Source organism: Nyctereutes procyonoides, unplaced genomic scaffold (assembly GCF_905146905.1).
Source record: "Nyctereutes procyonoides isolate TBG_1078 unplaced genomic scaffold, NYPRO_anot_genome, whole genome shotgun sequence".
Lineage (NCBI taxonomy): Eukaryota > Metazoa > Chordata > Mammalia > Carnivora > Canidae > Nyctereutes > Nyctereutes procyonoides.
The window spans coordinates 3566220-3591294 of NW_026575141.1; the positions used below are offsets into that span (position 1 = coordinate 3566220).

A 25075-nucleotide genomic window follows, 5' to 3' on the forward strand; every position below is an offset into this window, starting at 1 on the left:
GCCTCTGTCTCTGCCTCTTTCTCTCTCTCTCTGTGTCTCTCATGAATAAATAAAATCTAAAAAAAAAAAAAAGACATACTGATTATCTCTTAAACTGCATACTGACTCCATTAGAACATTATTTTTTTAAAATTATTTATTTAAGATCCCAGGACCCCAGGATCAATCACAACTTGAGCTGAAGGCAGATACTCAACCACTGAGCCAACCAGGTGCCCTTAGAACATCAGTTTTTAAATAAAGTAGTGCATATAGGACAATCAGTCACTCAGTTCACACAGCCTTGAGAAGTTTTTCAGTGCCAACCACCGTTGGTCATGAAATGTGAGTGAGCTTGAGGCAATGTCCATTCCTAAGATTAAGCCACAGATTGGCTAAAGCTTTGGAACACCTCTACTTAAGAAGGCCATGTCTCTTTTTCCTTTCCTCACAGTTTAGTTTGGGGGTGTTTGGTTGTACATGGCTGGAATGCTTTGGATCACTTTGCAAATGAGGAAAGCCAGTGGCCTAAAATTACGGCAGGATCTTGAGTAGACTGGTTTGTTCATTTCAGGCTGCTGGTAGGTAGACCCCTCTAAGGCCCTTCATTCTTTCTTCTCTGACTCCTGGAACATTAATCAGAAGGTGAGTCTGAGCATCATCTTCTCTAACTCTTTGAACCAATGTCTGGCTAAAGCTGGAATGTCCAGTACAGTATATTTAAAAATCATCCACAGCAAGGGGTTGTACTGGTCTTCACAAAACCTGGAATTCCCATGAGGATGCCTGATCTTTACAATTGAAGTTAAGCTTCCAGGAAGCAGTTTGGTCCTTCTAATCCAAGCAGTCAGGGATTGAGTTAAAACACAAGCTTGAGGCTCCACATCCCTGGGCAGAAAGAGAGCTAGGGGCTGGTTGAGATGGTGGTGACTGTGTTGGTACTCGTGGGTGTGAGTGTGGCCCACGGTCCAGGAACTGGTAATGCCTGTGGGTCAAATCAGATCCATGGTCCATTCTCCCAAGTAAGAAGCTAAACAGCCGATTTCTTGATTGTAGCCTGAAGCCTGAGTATGGCTCACAGGGTAGGGCCTCTGTATGCAGGAAGAGGAGGTGGACAAGGGATCTGGAAGCCAGGAGACAGAATTTGGGATCCAGATAGACATAGGAGCACTGCTGCCGGAAATAGCTGGGACTGAGGTGCTAGGGGAGGGAGTGAATTGGTTCTACTCTGTGAACTCACTTCCTGAGCTGGAGATGTCTTCTTTTTGGCAGGTCTGACTTTGTTTTGACCTCTGTTCTGTTGTTGCTGCTGCTTGATGGTACCACTTAGCTCTTTGATACTTAAACTATACCTGTGCCCTGGAGCTGAGCAAATTGAACTTCAACACTACTCCTTCCGCATGATGTCTGGCTTCCAGGTCTTAGCAAACAGGGCTTCAAACACATCGAGCTGAGCCTGGGTAAAAGTCGTCCTCTCCTGACACTATTTGGGGGGAGGTGGGTGGTGGCCAGGTAGCCCATTGATGAGGGGTATAGCAAGTGCGTGCCCCAAGTGGTCAGACCCAGCCCATTGACTTGTGTCAGTGGGTTGCTTGAGATGAACCTTTGCACTAAGGTTGTTGGGAGGTGCATGCATCGGCCCAGATCAGGGGTCCCCAGCAGGAAGATCTCACTTCTCCCGGGGTGGGTTTGGAGTGCAGGAACCAATGCAGGGCAGATACGCAGAGGTGCTCTTTCCTGGCATCCTCTTCCTAGTTTTCTTCTAGGAGTCCTCCAGCTTCCAGCCTTAGGTTTGCCTCTAATCCATTTCGAGTTGACTTTTGTGTGTGATAGAAGAGAAGACTACAGTTTCATTCTTTTGAATGAGGCTATCTAGTTTTCCCAAGGTTATTTATTGAACACGTCCTTCCCGTTTTGTGTCCTTTCCCCCCTCGTACCCTCACTGGAGATCAGTTGATTGTGAATGTGTGTGGGTGTATTTCTGGGCTCTCTCTCCTGTTCCGTTGTCCTACATGTGTGTCTTAATGCCAGGACCAGTTTGAGAAGAATTCGCTTGACTCCTTATTTAAGTATTTGATAGAATTTACCAAGTGAAGCTAAGCTGTTGGTCCTGTGCTTTTCTTTGTTGGGAAGCTTTGGATTACTAATTCAGTCTTTTTAATAGTTACAGATCTGTTCACATTTTCTGTTTCTTTTAATTCAGGCCTTCATTCAGATTGTGCATTTCTAGGATTTTCCCCATTTCTTCTGGGTTGTCCAGTATGTTGATGTGTAGTTCACAGCAGTCTTTCATGATTTTTTGGTATTGTCTTTATATGTCCTTTATATGTCTCCTCAGTTTCATTTCTGATTTTATTTGAATATTCTTTTTTTCTTAGTCTAGGTAAAGGCTTGTCAATTTTTTTACTCTTTTCAAAAAACCAACTCTTAGTTGTGTTTTTTCCTATTTGTCTACTCTCTATTTTGTTTACTTATGCTCTAATCCTTATTGTTTCCATCTTCCTGCTTGCTTGCGGCTTAGTTTGCTCTTTTTCCAGTTCCTTGAAGTATAAAGTTAGCTTATTTATTTGGGATCTTACTTCTTTCTTAATGTGGGTGTTCATCACTATGAACTTTCCTCAGAGCATTGCTTCTGTTGCATCTCATAAGTTTTAAGATGTTGTGTTTTTATTTTTGTTTTTTCTCCCCAAGATATTTTCTAATTTCCCTTTTCATTTCATCTATGACCTGTTGCTTGTTCAAGAGCACAGTATTTAATTTTCACATGTTTGTGGACTTTTCCCATTTCCTTCTGCTTTTGATTTCATTCCACTGTGGTCAGAAAATACACGTGGTATGATTTCTGTCTTCCTAAATTTCCATAGTACATGTTTTCAAACAAGATATAAATTGTATCTGTTGAAAGCAAGTAGAGTTCCAAGGAAAGTGGACTCTGCAGAAGGAGATGAACACACAGGCAGTTTAGTAAGGAAGTTTTAGGATTAACACTTATGAAAGCAGAACTGGGCAGAAAGAGAGACGAGGCGGCTGCGGTGCAGTCACAGGGAAGGCCTCAGCGGATCCCAAGGGGAGTGAGGAAGGAGGGATAGGCCTTCAGAATCATCCCAGGTTGGGGTGAGGGGCAGGTGGAGCAGGAGTTGGATGCAGGCTGCCCTTGGAGAAGGGGCACAACTTGGGTGAGGCGACCCTTTTCGTCTGAGAGCTGTCGGCTCTAGCACTCCCGGTAGCTGGGGGAGGAGACCCTGCAGCCGAGGCCTCGCAGCACAAAGATCACAGCGTTCACTGCAGCGCATGTCCTGTGTTACTGTACTTGCCTTTCTGGCCTAATGTTATGTTTTTGAGATTAATTTATATTAATATCTGTGGCTCTAGCCACTCATTTTTATTGTCTCGCTGTATTGTTTGTTTGTTTTTAAAGATTTTACTTATTTATTCATGAGAGACACACACAGAGAGAGAGAGGCAGAGACACAGGCAAAGGGAGAGACAGGCTCCTCGCAGGGAGCCCATTGCGGGACTTGATCCCAGGACTCCAGGATCATACCCTGAGCCAAAGTCAGACACTCAACTGCTGAGCCACCCAGGCGTCCCTGTATTCAGTTTTATAAATCCCTCACACGGTCTTTAATTTTTTAAAAAAAATTTAAAAAGGTTTTATTTATTTATTTGAGAGAGAGTGCATGCAGAGTGAAGGAAGGAGGAGCAGGGGAAGAGGGAGAAGCAGACTCTCTGCGGAGCAGGGAGCCCAGTGGGGCTTGATCCCAGGACCCTCAGAACATGACCTGAGCTGAAGGCAGATGCTTCATTGACTGAGCCACCCAGGAACCCCACCACAAATATTTTAGAGATATATTTATTTGAGAACGAGTGTCTGTGAGCATAAGTGTGTGTGTGTGTGGGGGGGGGGTTGCAGAGGGAGAAGGAGAGAATCTCAAGCAGACTCCCAGCTGAGCAAAGAGCCTGACTGGGGGCTCAATCTCATGACCCTGAGATCATGACTTAAGCTGAAACTAAGCGTCAGACACTCAACCGCTGAGCCACCTAGGCACCTTTACATTTCCCTATTGACAGATGTTGAAGTTTTGTAATTTTTCACTATTGAAAACATGTGGCTCTGAGCATTATTTCCTTAGTGCATGCACTTAGTTCATCTGGGTCAGTATAACCAGAAAATTCCTGGGTCTTAGGATATGGACAACTTCAAATTTAGTACCCACGGTGTAATGATATTGCTCTCTGCAGTGGTTGTACCTTGCTGAGTACCCCCAACACACTTGTCATCATCAGACTGATTCTGCCCGGTTCGTGGGTATGAATTGGTATCTCTTTGAGGTTTTAATTAGAATTTTGTTGAATTCCAGTGAGATTGAGAGTTGATGTGTTTGCTGGCTCCTCGGGTTTCTATTGTGAAGTGTGTATTCCAGTTATGTGCCCATTATCCTTTGGTTTCTTTCTTTTTTAAACATTTTTTTATTTGTTTGAGAAAGAGCGCACACAGAGGGAGAGGGAAAGGGAGAAGCAGACTCCCCACTGAACGGAAAGCCTGATGCGGGACTTGATCCCAGGACCCCAAGATCATGACCTGAGCTGAAGGCAGATGCTTAACCGACTGAGCCACCCAGGTGCCCCTCCTTTGATTAATTTACATTAATTCTTAGGCAGTTTTTATATATTTTTCTTACCTATTCCTTGTTGTCCATATGTGTGTACAAATAGCTTCTCCTGGTTTAGGGCTTGATTGTTCACTTTTAAATAATACCTTTTGCTGAATAGGAGCTTCTCCTTTTAATGCAGTCAGATTTCATCAGTCCTTTTTCTTTGGCGTGGTTTCCTTTTTCCTTTCTTTTTTTAATATTTTATTTATTTATTCATGAGAGACACAGAGAGAGAGAGGCAGAGACACAGGCAGAGGGAGAAGCAGGCTCCATGCAGGGAGCCCAACATGGGACTGGATCCCAGCACTCTGGGATCACAACCTGGGCTGAAGGCGATGCTTAACAGCTGAGCCACAAGGGCTGCCTGGCCTTGTTTCTTTGTGTCTTATTTTGCAAATTCTTCAGGGTAGGTCATATATTCTGCGTTTTCTATGGAAAGTTTTAAAGTTTTGCTTTGCACAGTCTCCCCTGTAATCTATCTCAAAGGGAGTTGTGTGTATATTGTGAGAGGTAGAAACTTCATTCTCCTGTCTTCCAGAAAGCCAGTTTTCTTGCAGCCCGTACTGTGAGGGGTGCATCTTAGCCTCATGGCCCTTCTGTCATATTTCCATCTGTGGAGATCTTCTGGGGGCTATTTTGTTGCACTGGTCTACCTCTTTTCCTGCTCCAATTTCACACTTTATTTTCTTTATTTCTTTGTGGTGTCTTGTGTGGTGGAGCAAATCCTACCTTCTTGCTCTACTTAAAAATTGTCCCTTCTTATTGTCTTTTGCTCTCCCATATGCATTTTAGAGTCATGTTCCATGAAAAACCTTCCTTTGATTGAGTTCATGCATTGAATTTATACATTAATTTGAGGAGAATTGATATCTTTATTGAACACTAGATGTTTTTCTGTTGATGTCTTATTTAATACCTGTATGTAGATCTTCTTACTGTACACAAAACATTTATAACTTTACCTTTCTACTAAATACTGACACTTTCATGTTAATAAATAAGTATCTTTACTAACAATTTAATGACAACATAATCCATTACGTGACTCGACAGTCACTTATTTAACTCACTTAACGGTGCTCCTATTGACATTTAGATAAACATACTTCACAGTGATTATTCTGGAACTCCCATCTTTCCCATCACAAAATTATATATGCAGCTATGTTTTATTCTCATAATGCTAGGATATTTTGTATGATTAAATATCTGAGATGTTGATATGTTCAGATGTAAGATATAAGAAATATAGATCTAACTTATTTTCTTCCCATGTGGTTAACCAGTTTTTGCGTACTTTGTCCTTTTGGTTTGACTGACCTTGCCTGTTTTATTCACCATCCAGCAGCCAGCAACAATGCACTCAATAAATGTTTGAATATGTGGACCAATTTTTAATATTTGTTTTAGTTTTAGAAGTGTTACTCCTTTCCATTGATCTATTGATTCTAAGCCTTTACCACAGTTTGAATTATCAGATCTGGTAGTACAGGACCCCCTTCATCATCATCATCATCATTATCATTATTACTATTTTTCAGATTTTTCTGGGCGATTTCTGGATCCTTTTCCTTTCACATGAACTCTAAGACTTTTTAAAGATATTATTTATTTTAGAGAGAGAGAGCGTGTGCAGAGGGAGAGGGAGAATCTCAAGCAGACTCCCTGCTGAGCGGGACTCCAGACTTGAGGCTCGATGCTACGACCCTGAGATCATAACCTGAGCAGATGTCAAGAGTTGGACAGTTAACTCACTGAACCACACCCAGGCACCCCTGTGTAAGCTTTAAAAGTTGGTCATTCTTCCTTTAAAACTGTTATGATTTTGATTGACAGTATATTAGTTTTTTGAAAATTTAAAGGCATTTATATTTAAATTTTCTGGCCTAATAAATACTGCATATTCATCTAGTTTGCAAATTCTGGAACTTTTTGGTTAGAGAAGATAAATCCCCAGATTTCTTTTTCGATTAAAATTCAAGGCAATTAAAGAAATTCATTGCAGCAAACAGAATCATGCCACATGTTTATTCTGTAAAGACAAAATGTTTTTCTATATTGAGCAGCACTTCAAAGGCTTTGCCTCCTCCTCACAAAACATGGCTCGCATGGTACCACATGTTCCCTGTCCAGACAGATTCTTGAAAATAGATGATAATTTATGTGCTATTTGGTCAAATAAGTGTTTTTTTTTTTTTTTTTTTTAAACATAGCCTACTTTCTTCCACAAATCTTTAAAGGAATTCAGGGCCCTTACTTCTCTGATATACCTTTTTGATGGTAAGGAAATAGGATTCAAAGCTTGTCCGGCATGAGGGAAGTCTGCATAACTCTTTTTCACACCTGCTTGGATTCTGGCAGTGGTGTTTGCTAAGTGAAAGATGAAGGCTGGTTTGTCATGTATTTTCACAGAGCACTGATGGCTCCAGGCCAACTTGTTTAGCCTTTGTCTTTTTTCTTGCATAAAACTGCCTATTTTTCACTTCAAATGGGGGTGTTAGGCACTCCAGAGATGTTTGTTCTTGTCGTGTGCACACCATCTGTGATCTCCTGGCATCTTAGGTTCCCAAATTGGCCGAAGTGTTCTTCAGTGTGCAGAACAGTCGGGATCCTGACCTGTGTCGGCTGTTGTAACCGGCGCTGCAGCACTCACCTGAAGTCTCCTACATAGGGGCTGTGAACTCATTTTTGAAGAGTTTAAATAAATTCTTTAGAATGATTTTAGATGTGCGGAAATGTTACAAATATAGTACAGAGAGTTCCCATGTGTCCTTCACCCAGTTACCCCCATTGCTGACTCTTACATTATCATGCTGCATTTGGCACAATTAAAGAACAAATATTGGTACATTACTATTAGCTAAAACCCACACTTTATTCAGATTTCACTAGTTTTTCCCTAATGTCTTTTTCCTGTTCTAGGACCCACCCAGGATATCACGTTACATTTTTGTCATCCTGTCTCCTTAATTTTTTCTGGCAGACTTTGCTTGTTTCTGATGACATTGTCATTTTGGGGAATACTGGCCAGATATTTTGTAGAATGTCCCTCGGTTTGGGTTTTTCTGTTTTCCCTGATTACACCGGGGTTTATGGGTTTTCGAGAGGAAAACCACAAAAGTGAGGTGATATTCCTACCACACTGTATGAAGGGAACATGCCATCATCATGACTTACCCCATGATGTTAACCTTGATCACCTGGCTAGGGGTAGTGTTGGCAGGCTTCTCCCTGTAAGTTTATTCCCCACCGTCTTCCACACTGCTTTTCAGAAGCAAATCACTAAGCACAGTGTAGATTCAATTTAAGAATTTTGTTAATTGTCTCATCTATGTGTGTCCTGTTATGTTTAACCCATGCCTGTTATTTTTTTATATTCCAAATACGTAGATTTTTGTGTTTCAAGCTCTAAGAATAAAAAAAGTTGTCTAGGCTTAAGAAAGATTTGAAGTAGTTCGTAGCCATGTTGAATCTTTATTCCATTCCTCTAATTTTTTTTTTTTTGGTTTTATTTAAAAATTTTTATACCCCGGAGGCACCTGGGTGGCTCTGTCAGTAGAGCACGAAATTCTTGATCTCTGCCCACATTGGGTGTAGAGCTTACTTTTAAAAAATTACAAAAATCTTTATGCCCTGTACACTACATCCTTGTACCATACAGGCTGCTTTGTTCTGCTCAGATGGCTGTACAGCTTGTACTTTGTATTTCTAGCCCAAGGGAGCTTCAGTTCTCTCTTGTTGTTGGGGAAAAAAGTTCAGCATAAGAACATGTTTATCCATATTGAAGCTTACCTAGTAAACATCACAATATATTTATTCTACGTAATATGATGGAAATCTTTTTTGTATATAAAATTATGTTAAAGACTTATGAGTTCTCATGCTCTTGGACACCTGTCCTGATATCATAATAGGTGAGCCTGCCACACGCCTGTCACCTGGAAAGCAGCTGAACTTTAGGAGTTCAGATTACAGATCGCTTGTTGTCATGTTGTTTGTGGGGTGAATTTCTCAATGACTTTGATTTTTTTTTTTTTGTCTGATTACTCCTGCACTCAAGTGACTTTATTTACATTTCTACCTCCAGTCAGTTTCTAAGTAAAAATTTAAAAAGGGGGAAAGAATTTTATTTTATTTTATTTTATTTTTTTGGGGGGGGAAAGAATTTTAAAAGAATAATGTATCTTTGTTTTAGCATCTAATTGGAATGTTCTTGAAATAATATGTAAATTAGGTTTTTGTTCATTAAATCAATAGTTTATGTGTTCTTAGGGAGCTTAACTGTTTCAAAAAATCTCATGAGAAATTGATGATGTCCCCAAATATCAATTCTGCAAATCCACATCTGCAGACACTTAATTTCATAGAGAGATGTGAGTGTTTCATAGAGCAGGACTGGTTAGAGCGTATTTTCAGAACATGAAAAACTTCACGTTCCTTCTTACCATGAGCGTATTTAAGAAATCGTTTTGAGTATGTTAGAATATTTTGTCTTGTAGCCAGTCTTGGAGTTCAGTCCGAGGGGGAGAAGTTAAAAAAATACATTTAAAAAATAAGTTTTTGCTCACTTCATGACCACTTGGTGTGACAGCTCAGAATCAGAGTACCGCTTTGAATCAACCACACGGGAAATCCTTTCCCTGGCCCCTTAAGGCTACTTTCAGTCCGTCAAAAGGTTCTTAAATTCCTGTGGGGGATTCCCACCTGTTCTATTCTATGTCTCTTTTAAGGTGCTTATACATATGTAGAATGTAGAATAGTATTGCATACATTTCTGTCTCAGTTGTACGAGGGCTGTTCAGTGTACCGCTCCTTTGTTTTAAGATTAGTCATTCTTTTTTCTAAGTATAGGTGTGCAAGAGTGAGAAAGGCTGAGCAGTTTCAAGTGGAGTACAAAGAATTAATTTGTCCTCAGGTCAGTTAAAGAGCTATTGTTAAGTAGACAATCTTTGGGTAGCTGCTGGCTCTTTCATAGTCAGTAAGGAGAGCTGTGCAGAGCTTTGCATCCGGGAGCCCCCTTCCCTCCCTTGGCCCATACTCACACCCACTGTGGTCTTGCTGCTGAGCTGCGGGCCCTCCCCTCCTGGGGGCTCAGAGTCAGGCATATTTCTGCTGCTCATATCTGGCAGGTACGCTTCCTGCGGTTGCTATTCAAATCATTGTCCTAAGGCCTTGAAGTGATCTTTAAAAAGAAGATAAATATTGAGCCATTTTGGATGGGAGGATATACTGGCTGAAGCATGAAGCATCATGCGCTGTCCTATGTAACTGGTACACTGCGAGGAAGTCCATCAGGAAAGTTCTGTGTGGACCCACTGTGCTGTGCCCTGGACACTTGCCTGAGCCTGTGTGAAGGGATGCCATGGCTTCTATAGGGACACTCATGTCTGTTTAGTCTCCTTGCCCCCCAGGAACATGTGAACCACCCCTCAGCAGTAGACGGGAGCCTGCCATCAACCCTACGGCTTTACAGGCACACTTGGAAGGTCTTAGAACCAAATGCACATTTTCTAGCGTGAGAGGAAGACACATCTGTGCACAGAAGGCAGCCTCTGGGCCTGGTCTGCCGTATCCTGCAGCACCTACCCAGACCTCAGTGGGTTTGTTCCAGACGTCAGAAAGAGGAGGGCAAGTGCATGGGGAACAGAAGCTACCTTTTTCTCCAGGCATTGAAAAGTCCTCTCGTCCCTATTGGAAAGCCAGCAAACAAAAAAAAAAAAAAAAAAAAAAAAAAGTTCCTCCTGAATTACCCTGGTTCATCTCCAGACCTTTATATCCCTCAAACCTACCTAACATGTGTTGAAAACTAAAATTTTTTTAAAAGATTTAAAGAGAGAGAGCCAGAGCCAGAGCCAGAGGGAGAAGCAGGCTCCATGCAGGGAGCCTGACATGGGACTTGATCCCGGATGGGATCATGACCTGGACTGAAGGCAGCCCTAAAACGCTGAGCCATCCAGGCTGCCTCAAAAACTAAATTTTTTTTGTTCTGGTGCCAAGAAGATTCAGATCTGTCAGGATGCTTTAAACTTGTTAATTCATCTGTAATTTTCCCCTTTTAAATTGCGCTCTCCTCTAAGGTCGTCTGTTTTTTTTTTTCCTCTCGTTGTTAAAGTAGAGGAAATTGTACATTTCCCTCAGCCCTCGTTGGGCCGTCTGTGCTTCTTGGTGGATTTGAGTGGATCAGGAAGTGGCACTCTGTGCCGGAGCTGCAAGGGGGTGCTGTGTGGGCCCTCTTAATGGATCCCAGCTCCACCTCCGCGGGAGACAGGCTGTCTTCAGAGCCAGAGTACATTTGGGCATGGTTTCCTAGCTGTGCCTGGATTCCCTCTTGCACTACATGGTTTTCCAACTTTATCTCCTTAACACAGAGATGCAGAGACATCACTCTTAATGTTGCATTATCCATCAGATTTTGACTTGATCCAAATCAGAGCGTCTACAAGCAGGTTGCATAGGGGGATGGAACACCTGTGCCCAGAAGGTTGACTCCTGTCCTGTGGGCTATTGTTAGCATTCATTCATTCAACAGACATTTATTTATTAACGTGCTCATTTTGAGCCAGGCTCTGTGATGAGGTAAAGGTCCAGAAATAAAAAGACTCAGTGCTGTCTTCAGTAAGCTTCCAGTCTAGTGAAGGGGGGCAGGGTAGTGGCAGCTCTGATGTGGAAGCACCAGGGAGGGCCTGCAGTCCAGATACTCAAGGCAGCCTTCTAGAGAAACTGACATAAGACCCAGGTCTGGGAGGATAGATACAAGGAAACAGAGAACATGGAGGTTGTGAAAAGCAGAGGGGAGACAGAAAGCCAGGGGAAATGTCAGGCTCTGTGGGTTGCTCTCAGGGGAGGTTGCTCTGGATTCAAAGGTTGAAGACTAAGGAACGTGCTGGAAACTGTAGGGCATTAGGACCTGTTCGAGGTTAGGGTTTGTTGAAGAGAATATCTCAGACAGTTTCGTTATGAACACATGCCAACATTTTATTGCAGTCTTGCAGTGCAAGGAAAGTCTTGCAGTACCAAGATTCACTCTTGGTAGGGAAGAAAGAACGATTGAATCCTCATTGAAAAGAATGGTTAAAAATCTCTAGACTCTAAGTAGTCTAGTTGATAATTGATAGTCATCTGGGTGAATGGTAATGAGTTCTGCAGAACAAGCCTTAATCTTTTTAAAGTTCATTTTAAAATTGCATCAGAGGGCAGCCCGGTGGCTCAGCGGTTTAGTGCAACCTTCAGTCCAGGGCCTGATCCTGGAGACCTGGGATGGAGTCCCACGTCGGGCTCCCTGCATGGAGCCTGCTTTTCCCTCTGCCTGTGTCTCTGCCTCTCTCTCTTTCTCATGAATAAATAAAATATTAAAAATATATATATATATATATAAAATTGCATCAGAAAGAAAAAGAATTGTATCTGGAATGTGGTTGGTTTCTCCTTGCTAGGATGTTGTGAATAAATAGTAGGCAACCTGGTTTCGGTTGCAACCTGGTTTGGGGCAGTTTTTCTTAAAGAGGTTCAAGGTCACAGTAGAGTGCAGTTCACTTTTAAGGGTTCTGCTGATGAAGAGTTTGGTAACCTAAGTCGAGGGGAGTTTGGATTTTTATCCTGAGGGGAGTAAGGGACCATTGCCACTGAGCGAAGTCTAAACCCCAGCCATCAGGGTGGGCATGGTTGAGCCGTGGTGTGAGGATGCTACGTTAGCAGAATAGTCTCATTTTCTAGGGAAACACTGTTGAGGGCTTCCACTCTAGGTGTGTCTCTTCCTACCCCGCAGCCCGGAAAAGCTGAGACAGCAGTGTAGCTGGGGAGTAGAGGTGGAAGTTTGCCGTTGCTTTTCTTCCAGCAGAGTTAGTTTTACCTTACTCAGTTTTACACGATCATTGTTCTGACCACAGTGAAAGAAAATACGATAATGTTAAGAGGATTCTGAGAAGGTGTTGTAAGAAGCAGCCAGGCTGGGATAAGGGCTCAGAGAAAGGAGTCCGAGGCCCTTCTGATGGAATTGCCCTGTGTCCAGCCCCGGCCCCATCTCCCTGCTCTTCTCCGTTGCTGGGCCTGATCCCATCTCTGTCCTGAGGCACCAGAGGCAGCCTCGGAACCATGCTGTCTTCTGGCCTTGGCCTCGAGGCTGTTATCGATATTCCTGCTCTAGTTTTGTTCTCATTACATAAGATTCTGTCCTTCCACGGGAGTCTGCAGGCAGAGCCTCCTTCCGTGCATCTACTGGGGTTAAAGTAGAAACTTCAGAGGTGCCCCCGCCCCAGGCTGCGTATCTGCTGGCATGGCGGGGGGGAATCTGTGTTGTTAATGAAGTCGTGGTGTCATTGTGGGCAGAGGTGTAGACAGGCTGCAAGAAATACCAGGGAACCTGACCTGGGGGTAGGTCTGCGGTGTTTTGGAGGGGGAGGGGAGGACAGTCGCACCCCTCTGACTACTCGCCTTTGTCATGTCCGCGGCCTCAACTGCTCCTGCGTCTTCTCTGTTTTCTTTTGTTGTAACATTTCATCGTTCTCATGTCAACACATTGCCATGAAAATAATGCTCTGCAATTAACCGATTGGGATTGAATGGGCATATTCGAATCTACAGTTTCTTCTAAACTTGATGTGACCAGCAACCTGTTTTTAGCTTTTATTCCTGTTAGAAATCTGTATTCAAAATATATAATTATTCTCCTTTTTTTTTTTTTTAATGTTATCCAGATTGCAAAAATACCTGCCACTAAGAACTCCGGAAGACTTACTTTGTGGGCGCAAAGGTAGTGAGTCATGGCTTCCCAGGCAACCATTTATACACTCATGAAAGGATGCAGAACGAAGAGATTCACACTTGGAAATTTTAATCTTCAGATGCATTCCCTGTCAGATCAAGACGTCCATTTGTATTTTGTTTGTTAAAAAGAAGTAAGTGAAAAAAGCTTAACAATTAAAGAAAAACTCCCTAAGACGTGTGTGTGTGTGTGTGTGTGTGTGTGTGTGTTGAATTGTGTTGTGCTTCATACTTACCTTTTGAACAGTGCTCCACTGGTGGGAATGCTTGTATGTGTGAATGCTGGCTTACTTGGGAAAGCAAGAGAGGAGTTACTGCTCAAACTGATTTTGGGTAGCCGGGAAGTTATTTGAAAAAAAAACAGGTGATCTTTTCATGTGCCTGTTTCGGAGTTTGCAGTCATCAGGAGAACTTCCAGCATGTGGAGAAGAGAAGTTTATTCATCATTTGCTGCTGCTTTGAGCATTCATGCTTGAATTTGTGTTTATCCGTCCGTCTGCCTTAGATTCTGCTGGCGCATATTGCTCTGCAGCGTGAGGGCAAGGGTGGAAGGGCCATCCAGGAACAGGAATGGGGGACTCTTCCAGCAAGCAGACACAGGCTCCACTTGCTAAAGATTTCCCTCTAACTCCTCACTTTCATCCTCCTACAGAGGTTTCTTCTTGGATGACCATGAGGATAAGATAAACATTTCTCTTCCACTGTGAAACACAAACGCTCCTAGACCTTATTTAATGTGGGCTTTCATTAAATTCTATGTTCATGAATACGGTGGTGTTTTTCATGCACCAGTGGAAGAGGAAAATCCTGCTAGTTCTGTGACAGACTCGTTTTCAGCAGTGTTAGAAATCATCTGAAAAGAACCAGAATATTAAAATATCAGCAGTGCTAATTTTAAATCGGGTTATGTTGTGATCCCAGATCAGGTGTTCTATAGAAATGTTACAAACGAGATGGAAGTACAGAGAATGACTGTTTTCTCCCCTAGACTGAGAGAAGCCACTTCTCTACTATGAGCACCTGTGGGCTTTATGAACAATTTTGAGCCTTTAGTCATAATAACTTGAATGCCTCAAGAAAAGAAATGCCTTTTCTTTTGGATGCCTCAATCGATTCCCTTCTATCAGAACAGCTCTGAGACTCTCGTATTGCAGACATGTGACAGAGGACATAGGGGAATGCTGTTGTTACAGTTTATTTTTCCCTTCCCTGGTTTCTAGATCTGTGGAAGAAATTAGGATTGCACATCCTGGTCTGGAGCCAAGGCCTTGGGCTTTTTTTCCCCTCCTACCACAAAAGTGAAAATTTTCTGATTCTTAGAGTCAAAATGTATGTAAGTGTACTTAATTCTCAAGTCCACTGACTTCTTAGTGGTATTGATAATGGAGCTCTGTTCTTAATTTTAACTTGTTTCATTTAATTACCAACTTGAAATGCTGGCTGTAGTTTAGGAGCTGCCTTAAATTAATTTTAAACAAGGCAGGTTACAAATAAGGTAATCCCTCATTTATTTCTAAATATCCACATTTTCACATTTTTTGTGATATAAAAATTGACATATTGATTGATCCCTGCATTCATCCACTGAATATCTCTGATTTGCCAGTCACTGTACCAGGCACTAGGAATAGCGATTAAGACTTAGTCTCTATTTTAAAGGTACTGAAGGGGATCCCTGGGTGGCTCAGTGGTTTAGTGCCTGCCTTTGGCCCAGGATGTGATTCTGGAGTCCCGGGATTGAGTCCCACGTCGGGCTCCCTGCATGGAGCCTGCTTCTCCCTCTGCCTATATCTCTGCCTCTCGCTCTCTCTCTGTCTCTCATGAATAAATAAATAAAATCTTAAAAAAAAAATAAAGGTACTGAAAAGTCCACAAAGAGAGAGACATGTAAATAAAAACCCTTATAAGAATTGCAAACACTTCTGTGGCAGTTATCATATTGCAGGCACCCTCTTAAGTGCTTTCTAGGCATTTAACTCCTGCATTGATACAAAAGCCCCCTGAAGTTATTTCTCTTATGTATACATAAGTTCAGAGGTTAGGTACTTGTACTTGGTCATAAAGCTTGTGTTATTTAACAATCAGATGTATTAAATGCACTAACAGACCTGCTCAGGGAGTCCCCTCGCAGAACAGGGTAGCATCTGGTTGGAAAGATGGGGACTAGACATGTGGGTATCTATGAAAATTTCCTGAAGCAAACAACTCCTGTACAGATCTATTCAGAAGAATGGAAGAACCCTGAAATACTTCTCCAGTAACATGAAGTACTGCATCATAAATGTGTCCATTGGTTGAATCAGTGACAGAATATTACAGAGTATTGATGAGAGGGAGAGAGTAAAAACTATGCCAGATCCCTGTGACCTTAAGTATAAATGACAAGGAAATAGATTTCCAATGTTGAGGCAGGCCCTCCAGTTAGTGTAAGATATGATAAAAACTTGGCATTTAAAAAAAATCTAATGAGGGATGCCTGGGTGGCTTAGTGGTTGAGCGCCTGCCTTCAGCTCAGGGTGTGATGCTGGGATTCGGGGACTGAGTCCCACGTCGGGCTCCCCACAGGGAACCTGCTTCTCCCGCTATGTCTCTGCCTCTCTAGCTCTGTATCTTATGAATAAATAAAATCTTTTTTAAAAATCTAATGAAAGTATTAATTTACTTATACTGCTAACATGTGAGTAAATGTGTGACCCCTTTGAACATTCTCAGATAAATTTCCCAATCACTGAACATTTTTTTTTAAAGATTTTACTCATTTAATTGAGAGAGAGCACGAGAGAGAGCCTGAGCCAGAGGGGAGAGGCAGACTCCCCATTGTGCAGGGAGCCTGACACAGGGGCTCCATCCCAGGACCCTGGGATCATACCTTGAGCCAAAGGCAGACGCTTAACCAACTGAGCCACCGAGGCATCCCCACTGAAGATTTTCTCTTAGGAAAAGCTCTACTAACCTGTAGAAATAATGGACTAGTATTTATTTTGAATAAATGCAGGGGAAAGATAGATTTCTTTCAGAATAAAAACTGGCGGGAACTACCCAACTAGGTAGATTAGTTTTATCATTGCAGAATGACAAAACTGCTCAGAAGATGGGGGTTGGTGGCCCCTGTGCTTGGTGTGGTGGGACTAGAATTTTGCTTTTCTACCTTCTGGTAACAACTCCTGATTTTTACAAGCATCAAGCCATATGGATAACCATCTCTTGTCCCCCTTGTAACCACGACTTGCTGACACTCTTCGTTAATCCCACCATCACTCATGACTGCTTCATTGTTCTCCACCCCGCCTCAGCTCATTGGATGACCAACCTACTTCCCTGACTACAAAGGGTTTGGGGGCTTCTATCACTGGTGATCTTCCCTCCAACTTACTCCATCTCCCCCTCTCTAGGCCTTGTCTGCTCATGGCTCAGATTGATATTTTCTATTTGACCATGCACTCCCTTCCCCCACACTACACTGCCCATCCACCTTGTCCCCTACCTTCTCTTTTGATCCCACTGGGACCTCTAGTTTGCTGACTCCTTTGCTCTGAACCTTTCCATCTTTATTTTCGTCCTGATTGAACTTAGAACCCATAATCCAAGTATTAAATCAATTCTACTACACGTCCTGACCATTTTGTCCTCTTGCTTGCACCTGGGCTCCTGAGCAGTGCTGGAGAAAGGCCTGCACCTGGGCAGATTGGGCCTGGCCTGTTGACATAAAATCAGGCAATTGCTCAGCGCTGTGCACCATTTGTTTCTTCTTCTGGCTAGCTGTCTGCCACCCCAATTCTCCATGGTGACTCTTATTAAACTGTCTTCAACCTTAGGCCTGCTCCTCCTCCTTGCTTCTCTGGTCAGATGATGCACTCCTATATTCCCCGGGCAGTCCTGCCTGCCACTGAGCCTCCTCTTATCCCTTGGTACCCATGAGCTGACGACAACCTGGTTTTTCTTCCACTTTTCATCCTGTCTTAGTCAACTTTCTTGTTTCAGCTCTTGTCAAACTGACTTCTGTCAGAAGGCAAGTATAAGATGTCTGTTTCCTCTTTCAAGTACAGTAAAACATTTTTGCCTTTCTGTCCTTTGCCTTCTGCTGGAGAAAACTGGGATTTGTTGTAGCGTGGCAGGCTCCTGGTGCTCTCATGATGTGTGTGGGACTGCTTGTGTGGCCATAGGATGTCACCCTGTGGCTAGCTGCTGCATTTGGCTGCATACAGTAACCATCTCTCTTGGCTGATGAATGGATCTGCACTCTGCAGAGATTGTCCTATAGTGTTTATTCTGCATCCACGCAAGGGAACTTGAGATTTACCTCTTTCGGATTAGAAATGGGCAGGAATCTCCTAGATAGATTAGTTTTATTATTATCGTAGTGCTCTGCATGTGTTGTCTTTGGTGTGAGTCAACAGTGCCTTTGTAGGTTATTGAGGTGCAGTGAGGTGGCCCTTTGGTCCCTGCTTCTGGCCAGTCAAGCTCAGATCTTCTTTTCTACACTTCCATGTGTGCATTCTCTGACCTGCGCTGGGGGGTTGCTGCCCACTTCTCTGCTGCTCCTTGCAATAGTTGCCCCTACCACCTGCTGCCTCTGTGTGCCTCCTTACTCCTTTCATGCAACACCCCCCCCCAACTTTTCTTTTTTTTGTATATATCTTTGGTTGGCTTTCACATAAAAATACATACATTTCGTAGACACAATTCATTGATTCATTAACTATTTAGTTCCAGAACTGGGCATCCAGGAAGGATGCAAACACCAAGAGGAGGACGGAGCTATCCTTCTGGTGATCATAAGAGAGAAGCATCCAAGTGTATAATTCCAGTATATTATAGTAAAGACTGTTAAAGTCTGTGCTGAGCATTTTATTTCCATCACTTCATATCATCTTGAAAACAATCCTGTAAGGTTGCTGATTTTTTTGTTCCTTATATTACAGAGCAGAACACTAAGCTCTGACAAGTGAAGTCACTTGGCTAAAGTCACATAAACAGCAGGTCACCCAGTGGGAAATATAGACCCACTTTGGAGCTGCAAGGCTCATGCTCCTCACTGCTGTATTCAACAGCTTTCCTTCTCTTCCACATCGCCTCTTTCAGAGGGCTGACCCTGAGCAGTAGGATCTAATAATAGACTCTTGACAGACTGAATAGTAGTGAGGAGCTGGAGAACTCTAACCAACTGGAAGTCATTTGTTATGGTGTTTCTATTTTTGTGTTGTTTCTGTGGAATTGCAGGAAAATTGTATCACCTCTATTCAGGTAATAGAGAATTTGTTATCACGAGACTTTTCATGTGTAACCTCTTCTATACAAAAATATCTTATTTGCCCATCTGTTACCTTCTTAAGAGCCGGATTCAAATTTCTTCTTCAGTATAGGTTTGAAATTTTAAGTGCCTGACAGCTGAAAGAGAAAAAATATAGGGTTTATTTGTCACAGAGGGTATAAAGGAACCACTTTCTGGATTACTGAAGATGCAGTGTTAATAGTAATGATCCACATTTATCCATTCCAGTTAGCTGGAAACTAGCACCCTAGCACCCATGCATCCCTTGGAGGAGCCAGACCTGCTCCTGTCTTGGACTGGGCCTGAGCCTGGACCTGGAGTGCTGATGGGGGCGGGGCTTTGGGTCTTTTGGGGGTGGGCATGGGGAGCAGCTTCAGTTTCCTGATCTGATCATAGTAGTTCCTACCCTCTCCCCTGCTGTTACTCCTTTTGTTTTTATTGTTTCACTCCAACCAGCCAGTTCACAGATTATTTTCAGAGATGGCTGTGAGAACTACTTAGTTAATTTATTCAATAAATGCTTGCTGAGTACCCACCTAGTTTCCGGGGTTAGGGTGCACCTCCAATCCCGTTGTGCAGATGAGCAGAGCCACTGGTTGGGCACCGCAGGAATAGTGCCCATCTGCCCAGATCCTCCGGGCCCTCGCCCACCCCAGTCATCGGTCATGTCAGATTCCCAGTGATTGAGCCCCGGTTCCTCCGCAGTCTCCTTGGTGGGAGGCTAGAGTAGGTGGCTCCTACAGAGTGACCCATGATGCTGGCTGCTGATTGTCCCTCCCGGGTTGTCTCTTCCTGCTGGAAGAGCTGGTGGCCAAGGGAGACCTCTCCGTGCGCCGCGCAGGCTTCTTGTCTCTTCCTGATGCAGTCTGTGTTGGTCTCCGGTGCAGGGGAGTGCGTCAGCCTCACCCCTGTGCTATTGGACTGATGCTAGTTGTTGTTGGGAAGGGTTGTGAAGTCAGGGCACAACCTGTGTCACCATCTTGGTGACATCACTCACTCTCTGCCCACTTTGAGCTTTTGTTCTGCTGTGGGAGGCACCCCGTGAGCCAATAAACGTGTGATATGACGTCAGATGCTGCTAAGTGCTGCGAAGAAGAGTAAAGCCGAATATGGGGATGGGGAGAAACGGGGGTGGTGGGACATCCTGCCATTCCATTTAGCTCAGAAATCAGGTCTTTCCGAGGAGGCGACATTTAACCAGGGACCCAAGTGTCTTAGTTTGGACTGCTGTCACGAAATAGCGCAAACCACGTGGCCTAACAACAAACAGTGATTTCTCACAGTTCTAGAGTCTGGAAATCTGAGATCTGGGTGCCAGCAGGGTCGGGTTCCTGCTCTTCCCGGCTCCAAGAACTGCCTTCTTGATGTGTTCTTCTATGGCAGCAGGAGAGAAAGATCACATCTCTTAGAAGAGCACTAATCTCCACCCTCAGGACTTCATCACCCCACCTATAAATACTCTCACATTGGGAAGTACGGTTTCAGGGTAGAAGTCCTGGGAGAACACAAGCCATTCAGTCTTCTAGCACGAGTGAAGTAAGGAAGAGCTTTCCAGACACTGGGAATTCCAAGTTTAAAGATCTAAAATGAGACATGGTGGAGGAGCAGCTCTGTTGGCTGCAGTGTTTTTGCTGGAGCAGAGTGTGCAATGAAGGAAAGAATATTTGGAAATGAACTTGGAGAGATACCAGGGCCCAGTCCATGTAAGACCTAAATGATGGGCAGCATGGATTTGATTCCCATATGGGGAGCCTTTTCTGAACAGAGAAAGATGTGCTAGGACTTTCATTTTAAAAGGTTACTTGGGATGCTGTGGGGTTGGGGGTGGGGGCCAAGAGTGGAAATGTAGTATGGTCTAAGTGAGACTGGGTTGGTAGTAATGGCAGTTCTAAGAGGTGATTGGATTGAGGACACCAAAGATAGAGTTGGTGCCTTTTGCTGATACATCAGTTGTGGGATGTGATCTAATGTTATGTATTAGGTTATGTTATGGTATTAGGAGGTGGACATCTGGGGTGGATTAGGCTTACATTTAAGGGTCATAAGAGTGGAGTCCTCATGATGGGATTGGTGTCCTTCTAAGAGGAAGAGTGACTAAAGCTTGCTCCCCACCACCATCCATGCAAGGACACAGCGAGAAGGCAACCATCTGTAAGCAGGAAGAGTGCATTCACAGAATCCCACCCTACAGGCACCCCAATCTTGGACTTGATGCCTCCAGAACTGTGAGAAATAAATTTCTGTTGTTTGAGCCACCCAGCCTGTGGTATTTTGTTATAGCAACCCAAGCTAAAACATCTTCCCTTCCTATTTTCTTTTAAAGATTTATTTGTTTACTTATTCATGAGGCAGAGAGAGAGGCAGAGATGGAGGCAGAGGGAGAAGCAGGCTCCATGCAGGGAGCCCAATGGGGGACTCGATCCCAGGACTCCAGGATCACGCCCTGGGCCAAAGGCAGGCGCTAAACCACTGAGCCACCCAGGGATTCCCCTCTTCCCTTCCTATTTATTTTTTTAATTAGTTATCCATGCCAGTTGGACAAAGCTAAATAATAAAATTCAAACACCATTAGCAGTGTGTAAAATTTAAGTAACAGTTTACTTTTCTCCCTCCAGTAGTAACCCCTTTAAGGTAGCCCTTTGTTTTTTGTTGTTTTGTTTTTTAAAGATTTTTTTTAAAGATTTATTTATTTATTATTCATGATAGACACAGAGAGACAGAGAGAGAGAGGCAGAGACAGGAGGAGGGAGAAGCAGGCTCCATGCTGGGAGCCCGACACGGAACTCGATCCTGGGACTCCAGGATCGTGCCCTGGGCCAAAGGCAGGTGCCAAACTGCTGAGCCCCCCAGGGATCCCTAGATTTCTTTATTTATTTATGATAGAGAGGGAGATAGCACCACCATGAGTCAGGGGGAGGGGCAGAGGGAGAAGGAGAAGCAGACTCCTCACTGAGCAGGGAGCTCAATGCAGGGATTGATCTCAGGACCCTTGAGATCATGACCTGAGCTGAAAGCAGATACTTACTGACTGAGACTGCCAGGCACCCCTGAGATAGCCCTTTGAATAGCTTGAGATTTATTCTACTAGATCTGGGTCATCTAAGGAGGTAGCCATTTGTGATGTGTGGCTATTCAAATTTAAATTAATTAAAATTAAATACAGTGAAACATTCAATTTGTCAGTCATACCAGCCATATTTCATGTGTTTAGTAACCATCCAGGACTACCTGCCCTGGTGTTGGACAGAGTAGATAGCATTTCCAGAATGTGCTGTCTTGAGCAGCACTATTCTAGATGAATTTTGTTCGCATACAAATGTGCATGTGTATATGTATAAATATATGCACACACATATATCTGTACAGTTGGTATAATATTGTACATACTCTTCTGCAATTTGTTTTTTCCACCTAACAGAGAAACTGTTAATTTGGTGTGATCCACATGCAACATCATGCCAGGAAAATTTTAAAACAGAGTGCATAATCAAACATAGAGTTGTAGTAAATTAAAAGTATTTTAATTCTAGATTTTAGAGATAATTGTAGCACATCCTTAATGCTTGTTCCAACTTTAACAGAATAAATCATTTTTTGGAAATAGTCCAGTCAGCCTTGGGTATGTAAAGAAACAAGATTCAGAACCTGTAGCTTGAGTTCAATCCACTATGCTCAACATACACAGTCTCACACACACACACACACACACACACACACTCTTCCTGTTTTGTAACAGGGATTGTAATCTTCTCCTGTTGAGTATGCTCACTATTCCATAGACCAGCACTGTCCAGACTGGTAGTCACTAGGCACATGTGGTTATTTAAATTGAAATTAAATTAATTTAAACATCTAGTTCCTCAGCTGTACAAGTCACATTTCGAGCGTTCATTAGCCCTATGTGGCTGGTGGACAGCATGAATCTGCAACATTGCCATTTTGCAGAAGGTTCTGTTGGACAACACTGTGCTGAAAGCGTTCTAAAATACATTTCTCATTAAATGCAGTGATTTTTTTTTTTCCACATTTTGGGAATGAGGGACTCTGTCCAGGAGGATATCTCAGAATTTTTATGGGAGGGAGTGGAGACTTGCACTTCCATGCCCTTCCCACTCAAGATTCTGATCTCACCTTTGAAAGAGCATGTCTTCCAACTATCTGTTGAGAGTTAGTGATCCATAGAAAGTTAATTGTGAGACAGAAAATTGGTATCAATAGCATTTCAAGGTTAAAATGATGTTTTGATAATTGGCAATGCACATACACTATTAAATAGTACATATATACAGTTAACTTCACTGTTCAGTTTAGAATAGAAAGTGTTTAGGGGATCCCTGGGTGGCTCAGTGGTTTGGCGCCTGCCTTTGGCCCAGGGCGCACGATCCTGGAGTCCCAGGATCGAGTCCTGCGTCGGGCTCCCGGCATGGGGCCTGCTTCTCCCTCCTCCTATGTCTCTGCCTCTCTCTCTCTCTCTCTCTCTCTCTCTCTCTCATAAATAAATAAATCTTTAAAAAAAAGAATAGAAAGTGTTTAGAGACATTAGTTACAGGAAGTACAGACAGCAAATTAGGCTTAAACTTTTTAAGGTGAGTAAAGAATATTGGAAATGCACCCTTTTGTAAAAAAATGCATTTATTTATGTTAGAAAATATGTAATCTGGATGGATTAACAGGATGCAGGAAGAATAGTTGCCTCTGGGAGTGGAGATGTTGTAAGGGGGACAGAGTAGTATAGCAGGATGATTTTTTCACCCTTTTCTTTATGTACCTTGTAACTATGTGCTTGTATTACTTAATAAATAAAAATAAGTAAAACAAAGAAGGAAACAATAAAACATCATTAAAATGTGTCGGATGCAGGATAGGTGGTTTAGGAGATAAGAGTCACTTAGGACAGAAAGAATTCTATAGTTCAGTAGGAGCAGAGAGCTGGTCTGAAGTTTGATGTGACCATCAGATGAAACCTCATGAGGCCTCCTGGCATGCCCGGTTCCTGGCTTGCCAGACCCATTTCTTACAGACTGGTTATTTTGCAGTAATTAAAGCTATTTACAACTGGTTTAGTACGTAGAACTTAATACATTTTAGGAGAAAAAATTTCCTAGCACTGAGTTTAGTTTTGTTTTTTTCCCATGCAACCTTTCATAACACTTGTGAAACACAGTTTAGGAAATGCTGATTTAAACTCTTGGAAATAATTACCCCAGAAAGACGGGGTTGAAAGGAAATTGTTCTAGGTCTGAGGCACCCTGCTTCAGTGCCAGTCTTTCAAGAAGATGAATACTGGTGTTAATTGAGTTTAATTTGAATAGTGACGTACCACAGCTTATTCGGCACGTACCACCCACAGAAAGGTCACAGGCATTGATTATGGACTTGGTAGCCCGCACTGCCCTGTCTCCTCCCCCATCCTTTGCTTACAGCCGCTAACAGGGACCAAAGGTGGGAGAGTGTCCAGCAGTGGGGGGCATGGGCAGTGGGGACCGAGGTGCTTTCTTCCCCAGCACGTCTCTGTATTCCAGCTTCCAGGAGACCACGACATCAAAAATGGGAGTGCCCAGATAGCCAAAGTGAAGTGTAAGGTTTTGAAAACAGAACCCTGGAGTTCAGAATTGATCTTTTTCTGTTAAAGCAAGTGCTGTGATATGTACTTTTTCAGGAAAGAAAGCAAAGAGAAAACTAGTTAAGGAAAAATTTTGTCCAAAACTGCATGTGTTACAAAGGAGATTTGTCTGTTGTGGAAGTTGAAGGCAGTGACTTCCCAAAGGCAAGGATAATTTTCACAATATTTAACAACCAGCACAGCAGAGGAATTCACACACCTGAGTAGATGCCAGCCTCACATACTGGTGTTGGGGCTGTACCAGTATGAACAGGCTGAACGGCACTCCTGCTGAACAACAAAGCTGTTAAGAGACCAGAGGTGAGCCGTTACTGGGTTTTGTGGCCAAGCCTTCGGGCTGTCCCCTCAGTGTCCATAACACCCTATAGAGTCACTGCAGCTGCAGCCCTACTTCATAGCTGGCAGCTTGATGGCCATATGACTAAATTCTGGTTAATGGGAGGCATGTTATCACGTAGTCGTTTCTAGAACCTTCCTTTTAAGGGACAGTATATGTCCCTTCTGCCATCTTGAAGTTGGCGTCACTCGTGGTAGAGTGCCACACACACCTTCCTGGACTTCTACCTGAGAAAGAAAGAAACTTCTCTTGTTTAAACCACAAATACTTCAGGCTTGCAGACCCTCTCAGCCAAACCTAATTCTAACTGTTGCAGGTCCCTAATCTGTTAGGCAAATTCAATTTTATTTAAACTCTTAACCCTCCTGTAAACTAAGTATTCTTGTTCTGATTTAATGGGTTAGGAGACAGAGGTTGAATGAAAATTAAGGAACTTGCCCAAATACCAG

General features: G+C 43.0%; 1 pseudogene; it reads right to left on the minus strand.

Moving 5' to 3' along the window:
• Positions 1-735: 735 nt before the first annotated feature.
• LOC129498133 (homeobox protein OTX2-like) lies at positions 736-1611 on the minus strand (annotated as a pseudogene).
• Between the last annotated feature and the right edge of the window lie 23464 nt (positions 1612-25075).